General features: G+C 38.1%; 1 protein-coding gene across 1 annotated transcript in view; it reads right to left on the reverse strand.

The window, feature by feature from the left end:
* KANSL1 (KAT8 regulatory NSL complex subunit 1) overlaps positions 1 to 18,838 on the reverse strand; it is a 164,641-nt gene that overhangs the window by 145,378 nt on the left and 425 nt on the right. The window contains exon 2 of the mRNA XM_005858588.2: positions 17,547 to 17,685. The gene's annotated coding sequence lies outside the window, so the exon portion shown is untranslated. The remainder of the gene's footprint in view (positions 1 to 17,546; positions 17,686 to 18,838) is intronic.

Consider the following 18,838-nt stretch of genomic DNA (forward strand, 5'->3'; position numbering starts at 1 on the left):
AGATCCAAGAGCCAGTGTACCCAGTGGTCAGAGTGGGACCATCCAATTACAACTCCTCAGATCCATAAGGGACACATTCAGGGGGCAGACTCAGTGAGCACCAAAGCCCCACTGAAGCAAGTCTTGCCCCATAAGGGTGTCTTCAGCACAGAAGTTTTCCCACCGTAGACACAGCTGATTTTCACAGCCAATTGGCCTGGAGGTCAATCCCTCCCAGTGTTACCTACAACAATCAAGGCTTAACTACAACAAGACTGCGCACAAAGACCACTAGGGGGTGTACCAAGAAAGCGTAAAAAATGCGGAGACAAAGAAACAGGACAAAACTATCAAGGGAGGATATTGAGTTCAGAACCACACTTTTGAGGTCTCTCAAGAGGCTTCTAGAGTCTGTCGATAAACTTGATGAGATGTACAGGAAATCTAATGAGACCCTCGATGGTGTGATAAAGGACCATCTAGAAAGTAAGCATACACTGACTGAAATAAAGAATATTATACAGACTCCCAACAGCAGACCAGAGGAGCGCAAGAATCAAGTCAAAGATTCGAAATGCGAAGAAGCGAGAAACACCCAACCGGAAAAGCAAAATGAAAAAAGAACCCAAAAATACGAAGATAGTGTAAGGAGCCTCTGGGACAGCTTCAAACGTACCAACATCAGAATTATAGGGGTACCAGAAGATGAGAGAGAGCAAGATATTGAAAACCTATTTGAAGAAATAATGACAGAAAACTTCCCCTACCTGGTGAAAGAAATAGACTTACAAGTCCAGGAAGCGCAGAGAACCCCAAACAAAAGGAATCCAAAGAGGACCACACCAAGACACATCATAATTAAAATGCCAAGAGCAAAAGACAAAGAGAGAATCTTAAAAGCAGCAAGAGAAAAAAAGTCAGTTACCTATAAGGGAGTACCCATACGACTGTCAGCTGATTTCTCAACAGAAACTTTGCAGGCCAGAAGGGAGTGGCAAGAAATATTCAAAGTGATGAATAGCAAGAACCTACAACCAAGATTACTTTATCCAGCAAAGCTATCATTCAGAATTGAAGGTCAGATAAAGAGCTTCACAGATAAGGAAAAGCTAAAGGAGTTCATCACCACCAAACCAGTATTATATGAAATGCTGAAAGGTATCCTTTAAGAAGAGGAAGAAGAAGAAAAAGGTAAAGATACAAATTATGAACAACAAATACACATCTATCAACAAGTGAATCTAAAAATCAAGTGAATAAATAATCTGATGAACAGAATGAACTGGTGATTATAATAGAATCAGGGACATAGAAAGGGAATGGACTGACTATTCTTGGGGGGGAAAGGGGTGTGGGGGGTGCAGGAAGAGATTGGACAATAATCGTGCACCTATGGATGAGGACAGTGGGTGGGGAGTGAGGGCGGAGGTTGGGGTGGGAACTGGGTGGAGGGGAGTTATGGTGGGAAAAAAGAGGAACCAATGTAATAATCTGAACAATAAAGACTTAATTTAAAAAAAAAAAAAAGAAAACTACAGATCAAGATACCTTATGGATACAGATATAAAAATTCTCAACAAAAAAACTAGCAAGTTAATCCAGCAACATAACCTTTGATAACTGGTTAATCCTAGGAATTCAAGGTTGGTTTAATATCTGAATATCAATTAATGTAAGACACCACATTAATAAAGGTTAAAAACTATATAATCACCTCAATACAAACAGGTATGTGACAAAATCCAACATCCTTTTAAGGCAAAATTACACAGCAAACAAGGAACTGAAGGAAACTTCCTCAACCTGATACAAGGTATGTATGAAAAACCCACAGCTAACATCATAATGAAGAAAGACTGAATATTTTTCTCCCTAAGAACAGGAACAAAACAAGAATGTTTACTCTCACCACTTCTATTCAACATGGTACTGGAGATTCTAGCCAGGGCAATAAGACAAGAAAAAGAAACAAAAGCATTCAGATTACAAAGGAGAAAGTAAAACTATCCCTATTTGTACATGACATTATCTTATATATGGACAATCCTAAGGAACCTGTAAATTAATTATTAGAGCTAATAATAAAGTCCATTAATGTTATAGGATACAAGATCACTATACAAATATCAATTGTATTTCAATACATTAACAATGAACAATATGAAAATGATTTTTTAAAATTCCATTTACAATAACATCAAAAAGAATAAAATATGTAGAAATGTCCAGCCAGGGTGTATCAGTGGTTGAGTGTTGAACAATGAACCAAGAGGTCACAGTTCAATTCCTGGTCAGGGCACATGCCTGGGTCAGGGGCTGGATTCCCAGTAGGAGGTGTACAGGAGGCAGCTGATGAATGTTTCTCTCTATCCCTCTCCCTTCCTTCTCTAAAATAAAATCAATAAAAACATATATATTTTTTAAAAAGTATCCAGCCCTGGCCAACATAGCTCAACTGGTTGGAGTGTCGTTCTGTGCATCACAAGGTCATATGTTCAATACCTAGGTTGTATGTTCAATCCCCAGTTTGGCACATACAGGAGGTAACCCATCCATGTATCTCTCACATCAATGTCTGTCTCTCTCTCTCTCTCTCTCTCTCCCCCCCTCTCTAAAATCAATTTTTTAACATATTTTTAAGAAGGTATCCAAACAAAAATTTGCACAATGTTTATAGCATTATTCATAATAGCCAAAAGATGGAAACACCTAAATGTCCACCAACTGATTAATGAATAAGCAAATGGGGAATATCCATATAAATGGAATATTACTTGGCATAAAAAGGAATGAAGTACTGATATATATGCTACAACACAGATGAGCCTTGAAAACATGCTAAGTGAAAGAAACTAGTTATAAAGGAGCACATATTATATGATTCCATTTATATGAAATGTCCAATATAGGCATATCATAGAGACAGAAAGTAGGTTAGTGCTTGTCAGAAGCTGGGGGACAAAAGAGAATAGGGAATGACTATTGATAGTTATAAGGTTTCTTTTTGGATGTTAAAAATGTTCTAAAATTAGATTGTGCTGATGAATGCACAACTTCGTGAATACACTAAAAAATGTATATTTTAAATGGGTAAATTTTATGATATATGAGATGTATCTCAATAAAGCTGTAAAAAATGATTTCAAAATACTTAATTTCTAAACAATTTCACTTTGAAAAAAAATGGTGAACCACTTGTGAAAATGTCAGGAGAAGGCATGTCATAATTCTGCTATTTACTAGTATACCCCTTTGAGAGATTACCTCAGAGCACTAATTTGCCTTTATGTTATACTTGCAAACTCATTGCCAGCAGTATATATAAGAAAAGACTGATATTTGCCATAGTTTAAAATTTTTTTAATAAAAATCTGTTCATATAAAGAAAAAATAGGACTGGTGATACCTCAAAATATAGGTATAAAAAATGTAACTATACATTGGAAATACCTGGTACATCATACATATTCACAAAAATGAAATTTTGCAGCATAATAGATTACTATATAGAAAAACATTTCTTTTTTTAAATCCTCACCCAAGGATATTTTTTTCCATTGATTTTTAGAGAGAGTGGAAGGGAGATGAAAAGATAGAAACATTGATGTGAGAGAGACACATGGATTGGCTGCCTCCAGCATGCCCCTGACCAGGGCCGGGAGTCTGCAACCAAGGTACGTGCCCTTGACCAGAATCGAACTCAGAACCCTTCAGTCGACAGGCCGGCAATCTATCCACTGAGCCAAACCCGCTAGAGCAAAAAAAAACATTTTTTAACTTAAAAAGAAAATAAAAAAAAGATTAGGTTCTCATCAAACTGAAGTTACTCTACTTTGTGAGAATGAAATGAGGAAGACTCAACATGTAATTGATACAATCAGTCATCTATAGAAATGATACAAAACTAGGGCATCAGTAAGTGAAGAGTTTAAAAAACACAAATCCTATTAATGCAAGGGTTATCTTCAGTGAGATAGGATTGGAATATATCAGTATTTTAAAAGCTTCAACAAAAGCAATAATATACTCTCCCTGAAGAATTATAACAGATGATTGGCAAGCCTTCTATAAAAGGGTAGTTCAAAGAGAAAGAATTTGTCATTATCATCCCCAGCACTATCCGAAATATAAAGATGGCACCCTGATCCACAAATACAGGATTTGAGAGGAAGAATATGTGCTAAACAAGAAAGAATATGATGATCAGTCAACTCATTTCCAAGCCAGATTGTTCATTTCATTTTTCTCCCATAACTCAACAATTGTTTGCATATGGTCCCATATAAATGTGATTGGCATATAAGTTTAGCACCCAGTAATCATTAGACTGATATGATTAATACTGGATTGACATTCAAGTTCTAGCTCTATCACTAAGTAGCTATGTGACTTTGGGCAAATAACCTTACTGCTCTTAGTTTCTTCATGTAGAAAACAAGAGAGCTTGACTAACTTAAATCACGGTTTCTTTGAACTTAAAGCTCAATTCAAAAACATAAAAAAACTACAATAACAATAATGAAGGGTTCAATAATCTATGTGTTTAACAACCCAAAACTTTTTGGGGAGGGAACTGATATAAAAATTTAAATAATAAAATAAATCGCATCTCAAAAAAATAAATTAGAACCTACTGAGACATATGCATATAACAGAACTTGGTACTAAATTATAATCAGAAACTGACATATATGACTTACTAGTAATAGACATAAAAAACGCATAACCGCCCTGGCTGGTTTGGCTCTGTGGATAGAGCGTTGGCCTGGGGACTGAAGGGTCCCGGGTTCAATTCCAGTCAAGGGCACATGCCTGGGTTGTGGGCTCGATCCCGACCCCCAGTAGGGGCATGCAGGAGGCAGCCGATCAATGATTCTCATCATTGATGTTTCAATCTCTCTCTCCCTCTCCCTTCTTCTCTGAAATCAATAAAAATATATTTTTAAAGAAAACAAAAAATGCATAACAAACATTCTGTAAGTCAGGAAAAACTAAAAATGTAATATATGGTTACCCAATTTTAAGAAAGAAAATCTAGACTTTAGTTAGATAAAATTAAAATTATGTTTAAAAAGCAAATGTGTAATACAAAGCTTAGAGTTGGAGTTTAAAATACTCCATGCAAGAAATAAAAAAGTCAGGTGCTCAACCGTAAGTTTTGAATTGCTAAGTAGTGTGGGGATGGAGGAGGGATGTGGGGGGCGGGCAGGAGAGGAGGAGGAAAACAACTTTTCTCAAAATAGTTAAGATAAACAAAAATGCAGAAAAGTAATAAAACACCATAAATTGTAACTGATCAGGAGCACTAAGACCTATGTAGGCAAAACAATTAAAACATTGCAAGAAAATGCAAAGCCACAAGAGGAGGCTTAAGTATATAAAAAGCCAGATGATCCTGGGTTTCCGCACCAAAAATAAAAAATCCAGATGCCAAATAATTACTGGATGAGTCATTTGATAAGTAGGGTATAAACAGTGATAAAAGCAAGACAGCTGATAGGCCCAACTTTAATTTGCTTGAATATTTTTTTTTTGCTTAAATATTTACTGAAGAAGATAGGAGAAAGAATACCCTATTTCTAAATTATTCTTAAAATATACAAATCAGGGACAGGGAATCAAATTCATCACTCAATAAACAAGATGCTTCCAAACTAATAAGTTAGCTATTAGGTAGTTATGGAGTCCCAAAGCATTCTCTGAATTTTAAAAGAATTTAAGTATAACATTAAAAAATTTCACGGAAAAACCTACTGCTGACAGCCACATGACAGGAAGTGACCTCCTATAGACCTAGGTAGGAGGATAGAATCCGGATCTGTGTCCTTTATCAACATTTACCCAGCTTCTGGCTTTACTCCTGCATACTCAGGCATTCAAAAATGTCTACTGAACAAAATGAACAAAAACATGCCATCAATATAACTCCCATCTATTCAAGAGAAGGGCTCTGGCTGTGAGCTTCAAATCAGTCAAATTGGCAAATCTCTAGTAGAGATCAGAAGACGTAGTGGCATGAATAATCTTCTGAGAAAAAGACAAGGCTTCTAAAAGAGAAAATCTCACCACACCAGTCTACCCAAATTTTCTGAGGAAAAAGTAAGTATGTGAATATAATTTATGTGGGCTTTTATAAAAACCTTGACAAGATCTATAAAAACCTGAGTGACCCCAAAATTGAAAATATTTACCATAGACAGAGCATGATTTAGACAGAAAATTAATGGGTGGATACATGGCATTTTCCCAAATAAAGAAATATAAGCAGAAGATTGATCTTAGGTATTGTTTTAGAAATCTATATTTAGTAATATAATAAATTACATGAGAGATATACAGAGAATTCTCCATTTTGCAGATGGAATGATGAGTTCCCTGATAGTGAAAAATAAGAGAAATGAGGTGAAAAGGATTTTTAAGTACACCTAATGAGAGACATTTGGAAAAACTAGGTGGTTTTTTTTTTTTCAGCTTAGAGAATACTTTGGCAAGCATGAAAGTTATCTAAATAGCAGAAGGGCTGTGGAGCAAAAGAGAAACTAGAGTAGTTGCTCTACGCAGTTCCTGTATAGACAAATTAGGCCCAAAGTGGAAACTGCAGAGATGCACATTTCAACTCAACGTAAGGTCAAGCCTTCTAATTCTTACTCTATTTTGCTTTGAAGACATACTGAGATACAAGAGGCTAAAATACTGCAGGCAGGGAAGTGACAGGTATTACAGCATGCACAAATGAAAAGTAAGGCATTTACAGAAAAAAAATCTAAACTGTGCCCTAGCCGGTTTGGCTCAGTGGATAGAGCATTGGCCTGCAGACTGAAAGGTCCCAGGTTCAATTCTGATTGAGAGCACGTGCCCGGGTTGTAGGCTCTATTCCCAGTACGAGGCAGCTGATCAATGATTCTCTCTCATCACTGATGTTTCTATCTCTCTCCCTCTCCTTTCCTCTCTGATATCAATAAAAATATATGTATTTTTAAAAATCTAAATTGTATCTAAAGGATTCATAGCTTCCAGTCAAAAAAGAATTTTTGAATAACTATAAAATGTTCCCTAAAGACAATGTGATGTTCTATGCAAAATAGGGGGGAGGGATTGCAAATTCTATTGGCAACAAGGTAACGACTATATTTCTTCTTTGTGAACTCTGATCATATTCTTTGTCAGTAAGGCTTTTCTTTCTTTTGGCTGTGACAAACTTCATGTAAGTCAGTTGAGGAGTCACATATTAGTGACTTTAGCTCCCCCTGCTGGCCAAAAATTTGCTACCATGATGAAGACGTAGACTTAAAAAAACAACAGGTCACAATTACAATCTTGTCCATTTTCTAGACTGTTGCTACAAACATACAGTGATAAAAGATAAAATGTTATGTGTCTAAACTCATACTTAACACATCTGTGATGGAGAAGGAGAGAGGGGACACCTGATCACTAATGTATAAAAACTAATTTCACAAGGAATCTAAAACTACCATCAGTTCACTGCCAAATATACTACCTGCTTGGAACATCACAAACCTAATTAATATCCATTTCCCTATACTTTATTCTAACTAATGTGAAAATATTGTAGCTACCACATGACACCGGGTTATCAAAAAACAGGTCCTCACTAAGAAAGCAAAAACACCTATGCCCTTCATTATTCAATGGAAGATTATTAAAATACAAACAAACACCTTTTTGCCTTATTCCAAGCTACACTGCACAGACTGGATCCTATAGTTCCAAAGGGTAAAGCAGGATTGGTGAATGGATGTAATTAACTCAGCTTTTCTACTGTCCCCTCCCTAAAGATGTACTCCACAGGTTGGGCAAAGCAGTCCTCAGACTATTCATTACACATTTACTAAGTGTCATCAGACAGCAAGTAATGATGATAAAAGACAAGACACAGCCCTTACTCTCAAAGAACTTAAAGACTAGCTAGCTGGGTGAGAGAAGAAAACCTGCAATCACTGTACAAGAGAAATACTAGGAATGTAACACACTCAAAGGCCACGCCTGGGTCCATATGAAGCTGTATCAGCTATTGTTGTCACTGTTACTATCACCACTGTTACTTTCTAGAACAGGATGGAAGCCATTTTAAACAGAGGCAACTGCTTGTGTGAGGGCCCAGAGGCAGGAGCAACAAGGTGCACAAAAGAAACTTCAAGCAATTCAGCACTGCTGAGTACAGAGTGCTCAGGCAGGAGTAGAGATGATCCGGCAAGGCCTGGGTGCTTTGGCAAAAGCATTTGACATTTACCTCAAAAGCCAGGTAAGCTTCGGGGGAGGAGGTACATAATCATATGATGAGATCTACATTTTACAATGACAGCAACTTGGAAGGCAGTCAAGGAGAATGATCAAAAGGTGATTGCAGGTCATGCAGGCAAAGGGTGACCAAGGTCTAAACTCAGAAGGGAGAAGTGTAGATGACTAGGGAAACATTATGAGCTAGGATCTCAAGAACATGGTGACTACTATGCCATAAGAAGGAATTAAATGACTAGATGGGTGATGGTACCACTCACTGGGATATGAAGATAGGAAGAGGTTGCACTTTAAGGTCATTTTGAAATGAACAAAGGACATCCACACGTAGATGTCCAGGAGACAGCTGTGTGTATGGGATTGGAGCTGGAAAAAATTCATTTGCAAATCATCAGTGTATGGATGGCGAATGAGACACAACGTGTCTAAGATGTCCCCCAGGAACTGGACAGGGTAGGGAGAGAGAGCCAAAGTAAGGCAAACACTGATGTGAAAGAGAAAAAAAGACTGCAAAGAAAACTGAGAAAGTCAGAAATGACAAAAATGATAAAACGAGCCAGCACTCACAACATTTATACTTTACTGTGAGCCAGGCACTCTTCCATGTGCTTTTCATGTACTAACTCAGCGGTCACCAACCGGTGGTCCGTGGACCACTGGTGGTCTGTGAGGTCCGAAAGGTTGGTGACCGCTGTACTAACTCATTTCCTCCTCACAACAGTCCTGTGAGGTAGGTGTTATTATATTATCTTATTATTTTTTCCATTTTTCAGATGAGGTAACTGAGGCACAGAGAGGTTAAATTACTTTTTCAAGATATACACAATAAGTGGAGGAGCTGAAATTTGAATCTAGGAGCCTGGCTCCAAATTCCATGTTCCGTCTCATTCTTCTACAATGCCTCTCAGAAATTAAGACAAGAAAGAGACCAGAAGGGACCACCACAGCCAGAGGGAATGGTCCAGAGTGTCAGAAATATAAGGAGGCCTGCCCTACTGGTGTGGCTCAGTAGTTGAGTATGGACCTATGAACCAGAAGGTCACAGTTCGATTCCCAGTCAGGACACATGCAGGAGGCAGCTGATCAATGAGTCTCTCTCATCACTGATGATCCTCTCTCTCTCTTCCTCTCCTTTCCTCTCTGAAATCAAAAAAAAAAAATTTTTTTTTAAAAAAGAAATGAAAAGAAATATAAGGAGGCCTCACAAGATAATAACAGAAAGGGATCCTCTTACCTTGGGCAACAGGGATAACTCTGTAAGGGCAATTTCAGTGGAACACATGGGTAGAAGCTAGATGGGGACTATGGGATGTGGTTTAAGGGTTTTATATTCCTAAAAGTGAGAAAGAGTAGAGTGTGTTTATAAGTTGAGGGAAAAGAGCCAACAGGGAATGAGAGGTTGAAACTGGTTGGGAAGAAACAACTGTCTGCCAGAGATGCCTACAAGGAGGAAGAAAATACCTCAAAAGACCAAGGTGGGCCTAATATAGGAAGAGACAAAAGCAAGGACAGGGATAGGCCCAAGAAGACAGTCTTCCTGATAAGGCTTTGTGTGCTCTATGACTGTAGACAGAAAGACATTGGGGGAGGGCAGGTCCTTTACAATCAAGGCAGGTGTTTAAGTTCTGAAGAAGCCCCCATAGTAAGATGCTTTTAGAGTTACAACCTTAATTTATATTTTTTATTTAATTATTTTACTCCTGTTTTCACTTCATCTGACTTATTCAAGTCTCACTTATTCAAGTATGATCTAGATTGCAAACATTTCACAAGATGATTTCTAAAAAAAAAAAAAAAAAAAAAAAAAAAAAAAAAGACTAGCAAAAACTAAAATCACTAGGTTCAAAATAAAAAGATAATTTTTTAAAAAGATAACATTTTTAATTTCTTCAAATCAAGTACCTAAATATGTATTCCCTGAGCTTCCAGAACTTACTATGGCTAGTCCCTTTGTCCTCTGGAGCAAACCAGCCAATAATGCCCAGAGCTGCTCTCTGGCCAACTACCTAACTTCCCTTCCTCATTCCAGCCCTAACAATTGTACTCTGCCTCAGCCTGGTCAGCACTGTCTCAGCACTAGACAAATGGTCTTTCTTCACACAGTTCTAACAAAATCACCTAATACTATAAACTCCTTCACTCCAAGATGGAAAAATAGGAGAAAAAATCTGAGAACAACTGACAAAGCAATTTTATAACATGTACTTATCTAGAGCAGTCCCAGACCACTGTAAAAATCTCAGTAAAGGCCCTATTTGGTTGTTTGTTTGTTTTTATAAATATATTTTATTGATATTTTACAGAGAGGAAGGGAGAGGGATAGAGAGTTAGAAACATCGATGGGAGAGAAACATCGACCAGCTGCCTCCTGCACACCTCCCACTGGGGATGTGCCCGCAACCAAGGTACATGCCCTTGACAGGAATCGAACCTGGGACCCTTCAGTCCGCAGGCCGACGCTCTATCCACTGAGCCAAACAGGTCAGGGCAAGGCCCTATTTGGCTCAGTGGATAGAGCATCGGCCTGCGGACTGAGAGGTCCCAGGTTCGATTCCAGTCAAGGGCACATGCCAGGGTTGTAGGCTCGATCCCCAGAAGTGGTTGTGCAGGAGGCGACCAATTAATGATTCTCTCTCATCATTGATGTTTCTATATCGCTCCCCCTCTCCTTTCCTCTCTGAAATCAATAAAATTAAAAAAAAAAAAATCTGAGCAAAGCAATGAGCCCTTCCCATCCATAAAATGCACATAGGCAAAACCATATCATTTTGCATCAGGCTGCCAAAAACCTGTCATTCTTCATGTATTTTATCCACAGAAAAGTCCCTCTGACCATCATTAAAGATCTATTTACTCTTCTTTGGCAAATAATTTATACAAGTTTTATTTGCTGGTATCCTAGCCTATCAGAAAGAAAGCATTAAAACAGAGGAAAGAACAAGGAGAGTATCAGCCTATCTGTGGGGAGTGGGCCTAAGCAGGCATTTGGACATCCTTAGCACTGCAGCAGAGGTGGGAGAGCTCCTGCCACAGCCACTGTGCTCGCCAGCCGTGAGCCCAGCTTCTGGGCTTCTGGTTGAGCGGCGCTCCCACGCACTGACCACCAGGGGGCAGCTCCTGTGTTAAGCATCTGCCCCCTGGTAGTCAGTGCACACCATAGCGACAGGTCAATTTGCATATTACCCTTTTATTATATAGGATGTACATACTAATCCACTAATACAATACATTCTATGGTCTCCAAAGACACATTATATTTCCACACAATACAATAACTGATGGGCATAGTGAGGATCTTTGATAACTTTGATTGCTACTAAAAGATAAAATTTTGTTCAGGGCCCTAGCCAGTTTGGCTCAGTGAGTAGACGCCAGCCTGGGGTCCTAGGTTCGATTCCGGTCAAGGGCACATGCCTGGGTTGAGGGCCTGGGGCATGCAGGAGGCAGCCAATCAATGATTCTCTCATCATTGATGTTTCTCTCTCTGCCTTGCCTTTCCTCTCTGTAATCAATACAAAGTATAAGTTTAATAAAAAAAAACTGTGAAGAAAAAAAATTTTCATTCAGGGTGCTTTCTTTAAGGCAGACAGGCATGTAATAACTTTTGAAAAGATTTTCACCTAAATGATAACTTTTTTAAGTCTTAACTCTAGAAGTTTCAGGAGAGGTGCAATACAGGCCAGTGGTGAAAGGCATGATTTAAAAACAGAACAAAAAAATAAAAATAAAAACAGAACAGAGCAAGGCGGGAAGAGATTAACTAAAGAACTTATATGCATATATGCATAACCCATGGACACAGACAATAGTGGGGTGAAGGCCTAGGGGGGTGGGTGTGGGGAAGAGGGAGTCGATGTGGGGGAAAAGGGGAGACCTGTAATACTTTCAACAATAAAGATAAATTAAAATAATAATAATAAATAAAAACAAAACAGAAAGGTCATCAGCAGCCAGATCATCAGGAGTCTATATTCTATGTTTAAAAGTTTGAATTTTATCCTAAACACAGACAGGAGGGGAACACAAGTAGAGGGCAGGCCAAATCAGTCAGGCCAGAGCAACTTCCTTAAGGCCTTGCTATTTCTGGGGTGATCCCTACTGCCTATCCCAATGTAATTTGAAACCAAATGTTCCAGCTTTTTCAAATATGACATCTGATTAATGTAAAATGTCTCTTTATTCACACAGGGAAAGGGGTATTAATTCCATATTACTGGTACCCTCACCTCCCAAGTCCCTTAGAGACAGATAGATACCTGGCCCTAATTCTTACAGATTAAGGAAATCCCAAGGTTCCATCAATGTCTACAAAGGATGAGACAGAGAGAGAGCAAGACTGTAATCTTGACCCCAATTTTTCAAATCAGACTGGTTTGATACCAAAAAAAAAAAGAGAATAATCTTACCTTCTAAAGTTTCAATTTTATATAAATCTATAGTTTCAATGATAACAAAAATCTATACATAAGCTTAAGTGCATAAAAAACCTAAAGAAATAACCTACTGGGGGGGAGGGGGACATCAGTAATACTTTCAACACTAAAGATAAATTTAAAAAAATAATAATAATCTAGTTCTTTAAATCATGTTACCAATTTGCACCAAAATTTTCATTTTCTATGTATAGGTGTTAAGGGTGTGCCACCCATGATAAATGACATCTTTGGGGCTGACAAAGCTACTGGATGTTGTTATGGGTTGAATTGTGAAACCCCCCCCCCCAAAAAAAAAAGTTAGTTTGGACTCCTAACCCCCAGTACCTCAGAATGTAACCTTAGCTGGAGATAGTGTCTTTACAGAAGTAATAAAGTTAAAATGAAGTCATTAGGTTGGGCCCTATCCAATATGACTGTTGTCCTTTTAAAAAGGAGAATTCTTTTTTAACACAAAGACACACACATAGGGAGAACTCTATGTAAAGACTAGAGTTATGCAAGGAACTACCAGAAGCTAGAAGAGAGGACTGGAATAGATCCTGTCCTAGCACCTTAACGGGGAGCATGTCCCTGCCCTTACACTTCTGCCTCCAGATCTGAAGGACAATAAATTTCTGTTGTTTAAGCCACTCAGTGTGTGGCACTTTGTTACAGGAGCCCCAGTAAACAGGTGTCATGAAGAAAATAAGCAGCTAGTGTTTAGTGAGCACATAGAGTGTAATCTAAGCGCTTGGCATCAAGAAACTCAGGTTTACCCCAGGATCCACATATTATAATTATGCCCTTTTTACAGATGAGGACACATCAAGGCTCTAAGAGATTAAGGAACTTGCCCCAAATCAGCCACAGCCCCGACTCTTATCACTAGGCTAAAAGGAACTATTATTAATAGTTCATTAAGCCAGACACTAGGTCCTTTACCGATATAACATACACAACAATCCTCTGAAATAAATATTATTACCAATACAAAGGAGGGCCCTATCAGAGAGATTAAGAAATTGCCCAGTATCTTACAACCAAGAACCATGATAGTGTATCTAATTTGCCAACTTGAAGGAAAAAACATAAAAATATTTCTATACTAAACTTTAAGAGCAGGTGAAATTTTTAAATGCTAGGCCTTATAACTTAATATTAGAAATATACATCTATAAATTCAAAATTCTTCAAGATCCCAGGACAACATGTACATGTACCCCTTCAGCCATTGGTCAAGGGCTGTTTGTGCTCAGTGGGGGCCCCTTACTGTTTCCTTGACTTCCAGACACAGGAGAAGAAAAAATGTAAGGATTGAGATACTGATTTTTTTGTTTTGTTTTGTTTTGTTTTAAATTTTGTATTTAATTTTTTTATTTTGATACAAACAGAAAAATATAAAAAAAATATAATATAGTGAGATGTCTCCTTCCCACAATGTCCTTTGCCTGCGAAGTCCCTAGACTTAACATGTAACCAATGTCATCATTTTCTTGTTTATTCTTCTAAAGTTTTTTTTAATGCATATACAAGCCAATACATATTTTCTTTTCTGCATTTCTTTCTTCAAAAAAACACAAAAGGTAACACATCATACACACTGTTCTGCATCTTGCTTTTATCACCTAACTATACCTTGGGAGACCTTTCCATATCATATTGAATTATATTTTAATTCTGTCCTTTTGTTTGTCAAGAATACTTTTTACTTGCTTTCATCATGATTCAGTCTAGCACACAGGACAGCCAGAGCTACCTGAGACAACTGATGGGGGCACCGTATCACATACCAAAGACCATCTATCTATTCTCTCCACCTCATCTTCATTTTGCTCTTTTCTCCAACTCATCCAATTCTCCTCCTCCTTGTTCCTCTCCCATCTCACTCATACCCTAACCCTGAAAACTGGACCTAGAAACAGCAAACTTTATTGATATTGCTTAGCCATGGCTACCAATAAAAAAAAGCTGGAGACCCCTGATATAGACAGAAAGCGGTAAATAATTTCCATAGGAACTTCTAATTAACAAAAATGCCTTCAATTGAGGAGCTGCTGTTTGAAGTTAATTTTCCTTTGTAACTTAGGTTTCCTTTGGTACTTTGGCTTGTGAAAAGGGTGAATATTGGCACTATTTCTAGAAGCATGGAAATAAGCATATACTCAGGCCTAACAGTTAAGTAATGCATTTAGAGTTCATGCTGAAATAAGGTAATCACATAAAAACTAAAGAAAATGAACATGTTGGCTCCATTTTAATTAGACTACCTTTTTTTTTTTTACTTAAAAAATAAATAATTATAACCTGAAAATACATCTCAGAAACATTGTAAGGATATTTACAACTAAAAAAAGGGAATAAAGTTCTCCCTCCTTTTTTTATTTTCCATCCTGTAAACTCAATGCTATCCTCTTCCCCCCAAAAAAGTGCTTTTTCTCCTGCCCAGATCAAACATTATAATTCATAAGTTTTTTTAAGTAATAAAAGGAGGAGGAAAATGTTAGCAAATAAAACATTTGTTTAGATTAGGAAGAGGTTTTCCACTAGCAGGGAATATAAAATTAAGGCAGCCACATAACTACATTCTTAAGTAGTTAACAAGTGGTAACTCATACAGTACAGAGCTCTGACTTCCATTCTGTATTTCTACCAAGCCAGAAGTCTTTGGTACAGCTTCAGGGGTTACAGTGAAACTATAGCTGACTCCTGAACAATGTGAGCTTAAACTGTTTAGAGTTTTTTTCCATAAATACTATTTTTCTTATGATTTTCTTAATAAATTTTCTTTTCTCTGACTTCCTTTAATTGTAAGCATATAATACATATAACAAACAAAATATGTGTTAATCAACTATTTGTTATCAGTAATACTGTCAACAACGAGTAGTTAAGTTTTGGAGGAGTCAAAAGTCATTAGCTATTTTTGACTGGGGAGGGGTGGGGGCGGGAGGCAGTGACCCTAACCCCCAGGATTGTTAACGGGCCAACTGTATATTAAACACTCCAGGTTCAGAGATTTAGAGGTAAAATCTTAAACAGCATATATACCTTAAAAAGCAGGACTCTATGTACCTAATACATTAATTAAAACCAAGGTGACTGCCCTGACCAGTTTGGCTCAGTGGATAGAGCGTTGGCCTGAGGACTGAAGGGTCCCAGGTTCGATTCCGGTCAAGGGCATGTACCTTGGTTGTGGGCACATCCCCAGTAGGGGGTGTGCAGGAGGCAGCTGATAGATGTTTCTCTCTCATCGATGTTTCTAACTCTCTATCCCTCTCCCTTCTTCTCTGTAAAAAAAAAAAAAAATCAATAAAATATATTTTTAAAAAAAACCAAGGTGACTGTAAAATAAAATCCAATATATTGATCCAAATTTTCTTGAGTTTTAGGGAACTAGTACCTGCTGACAGTCCTTTGTCTGTATCCTAAAGATAACAAAAGTCACCAGATCCTGGTGCTAAATTCTCAGTACCAAAGAGAAATAATACTCTTGTACAAAGTCCTCCAATTCCTAAGGGTTCAGGACTTCTGGTTGGGTTCCCCTTGCAACCGCTTCAATTCTACAGGGAGAATGACTGGAAAAACTGTGTGACTTTGACTTCCTTTACACTAAAATAAGCCTCATTATCCAACAATAGCAGCTGAAACATAAACGATGATGGAGAACTCAGTATGCATTTACCTAAAGATTTCCAACAGTCCAAATATTTAGTTTACACAGATTGCATTATTCTCTGATTTATTCACTGCATTAATTTGGAATTCCGCAGGAAAGATTACCACACAACAAATTATCTAATTACACTAATGTCTAGCTCCAAAGGAAGGCAACCTATGCCACCTGGTGAAGCTGGCGGAAGGTTTCCATTACTCCTTGTCTTTCTCTCTCCATCCTTCCTCCCATTTTCCTCCCTACACATGTCTTAAACTTGGCCCCTCTGCTTGTCTCAATGGAGTGTCCTTTGGCCATCTACGTACAAGAGATTGAAAGCAGCCAAGAGACTAGAGAAAAACCGTATCAATGAGTGGTTTTTTCATCTAAAGATCATCTGTTGCCCGGCCAGCGAGGCTCAATGGTTGAGCACCAACCTATGAACCCGGAGGTCAGGGTTCAATTCCCCATTAGGGCACATGCCCAGTGGGGAATATGCAGGAGGCAGCCAATCAATAATTCTCTCTCATCATTGATGTTTCTCTCTCTCTCCCTTTCCCTTCCTCCCTGAAATCAATAAAAATATATTTGAAAAAATAAAAGATCATCTGTCCACACTGCCCAAAAGAGGTTTATCCTGTGAAGTGAAACTTGGCACAAAGTGCTACCTGTTGAGAAAAATAATGTAAATTCATTCCCATACAAAGGACTAGGAAACAGCATGGTAACTCTCCAACAGAGTTGTATCCATAAACCAACTGGTCTTAGAATGTTCTTATATCCTATATGATATGAAGTTTCAGAGTAAACAAATGGTTAATGACACATCTTTTGTAACACATGAATCAGCTACAGATTTGCAAGAGTGGGTCACACCCTAGTACCTATGACTCTAAAGTACTTGTTTGAAAGTGGACCTGGATGTCGGAATTGCCAATCCATCCTACTTAGATAGGAGCAGAATTTTACAACTATGTGGGTTGTCATAACTTAAAGTTAAAAAAATAACACATATATATGTAATGCAAATTAATTTGAGAACTTCACTAATATTTTAACTCCAATAATCAAGAAAAGTAGCAATACAAAGTAAGGAATAACCAATCAGTCCTAGGAAGCAAACACAATAGTAGTTTTTGAGTGGAAAGAGGCTTAAAGAATTGCAAATTTGAGAATCAGAATATTCTCAATTCTAAAAAGTAAATTAGGCCTTTAATTTTAAAAATAACACATCTTACCTTAAGAGGCATCCGAATAGCATTCATAGTGTCAGGAATAGTTCAGACAATACTCAAAAATGAGCAAGAAGGGAGTCTTAGTAATCCCTCAGTCACCAAGTATGAGCAGGTGGAAAAATGTTTTGTTTCAAGAAGGTATCTGAAAGAGAAGACTTTCATTTAGACTAAAAAAATGATCAAGAATGAGTAAATAGTTAAGCCAAGTGGACAGAGATTTGATGTACTACTGCCTCACCATCCCAAAGAGAGGTACAAAACAGTCCTCTTTGGAAAATAGCAACTGTGGGCATGTGTATATCCATATATACGGAGAAATATATTTTACATAGAAAGTGGATTAAATGTGTAATACATATTTTAGATAATATAAAATTTTAGATAATATCAAATCGTTAGAAAGCCAAAATCCCAGATAGAAAAATAATTATCCATCCAGGGTACTTCATAAACACTACGGAAAGTGATTTGTTAACTGGCCATCTAAAAAAGACCCTTGCCACGTTTAATTTTATTTAATGAAAATCTCTCTGATCGCTCTCATTGTCCTAAATTTTATAAGTTTCAGAACCCATTCTACTTAAAAACCTATGCTTGACTAAAGTGCTACAAGCAAATAAAAGGCCCTTCTTGCCTAGAGATCTTTAAAAGCAAACCAAACAACTTAATTTTGACGACCCGGGAGGGAGGCAAGTTTGTCTGGAGGTAGGAGGATGGGTTAAATGACCTCCCTCGCAGAATCCTCGTTCAAATCCTAGGCCTGAATGAAAATTCCAGCTTAACCAGTTATTGCTTCGCTTAAAATGGAGGCTTGCCTGAATAGGAACAAAAATAACAGCACCCACCTCTATAAAATAAATTTCGGAAAAATCAAAGACTACAATACCCTCATTTTCTAAGGAAAAATGCTTTTAAAATGTTCTGGTGTAGATTTGTTCCTGCTATACATTTGTCACTTCGGCTTGGAAGACTTGCCATCACTTTCCTTAACGCTCATCGGATTTTTTTTTTTTTGGGGGGGGGGGTTGGGGTAAGGGGAAGGAGTCTGACTCTTGACCCAAGTCTCAGGAGGATTTAGGGGCCCCTCGGGGACCCCCACTGCAGAAGGCATGGGGAGAAGAGAAAGGGGACAGCCCGATTCCCACCCCTCCCCCCACCTCGGACCCTGGTCCCAAACCTCTCCGCCTCACCTTCCCGCAGCGGGGTGACTCCTTCTGCCCCATCCCCATTGTTAGAGGGGGGGCGCCCGGGGGAGTGGGCTCAGGGCAGGGGCGCCCGTGGCCGTTGCCCTCCGG

The sequence above is a fragment of the Myotis brandtii genome, unplaced genomic scaffold, assembly GCF_000412655.1.
Source record: "Myotis brandtii unplaced genomic scaffold, ASM41265v1 scaffold120, whole genome shotgun sequence".
Lineage (NCBI taxonomy): Eukaryota > Metazoa > Chordata > Mammalia > Chiroptera > Vespertilionidae > Myotis > Myotis brandtii.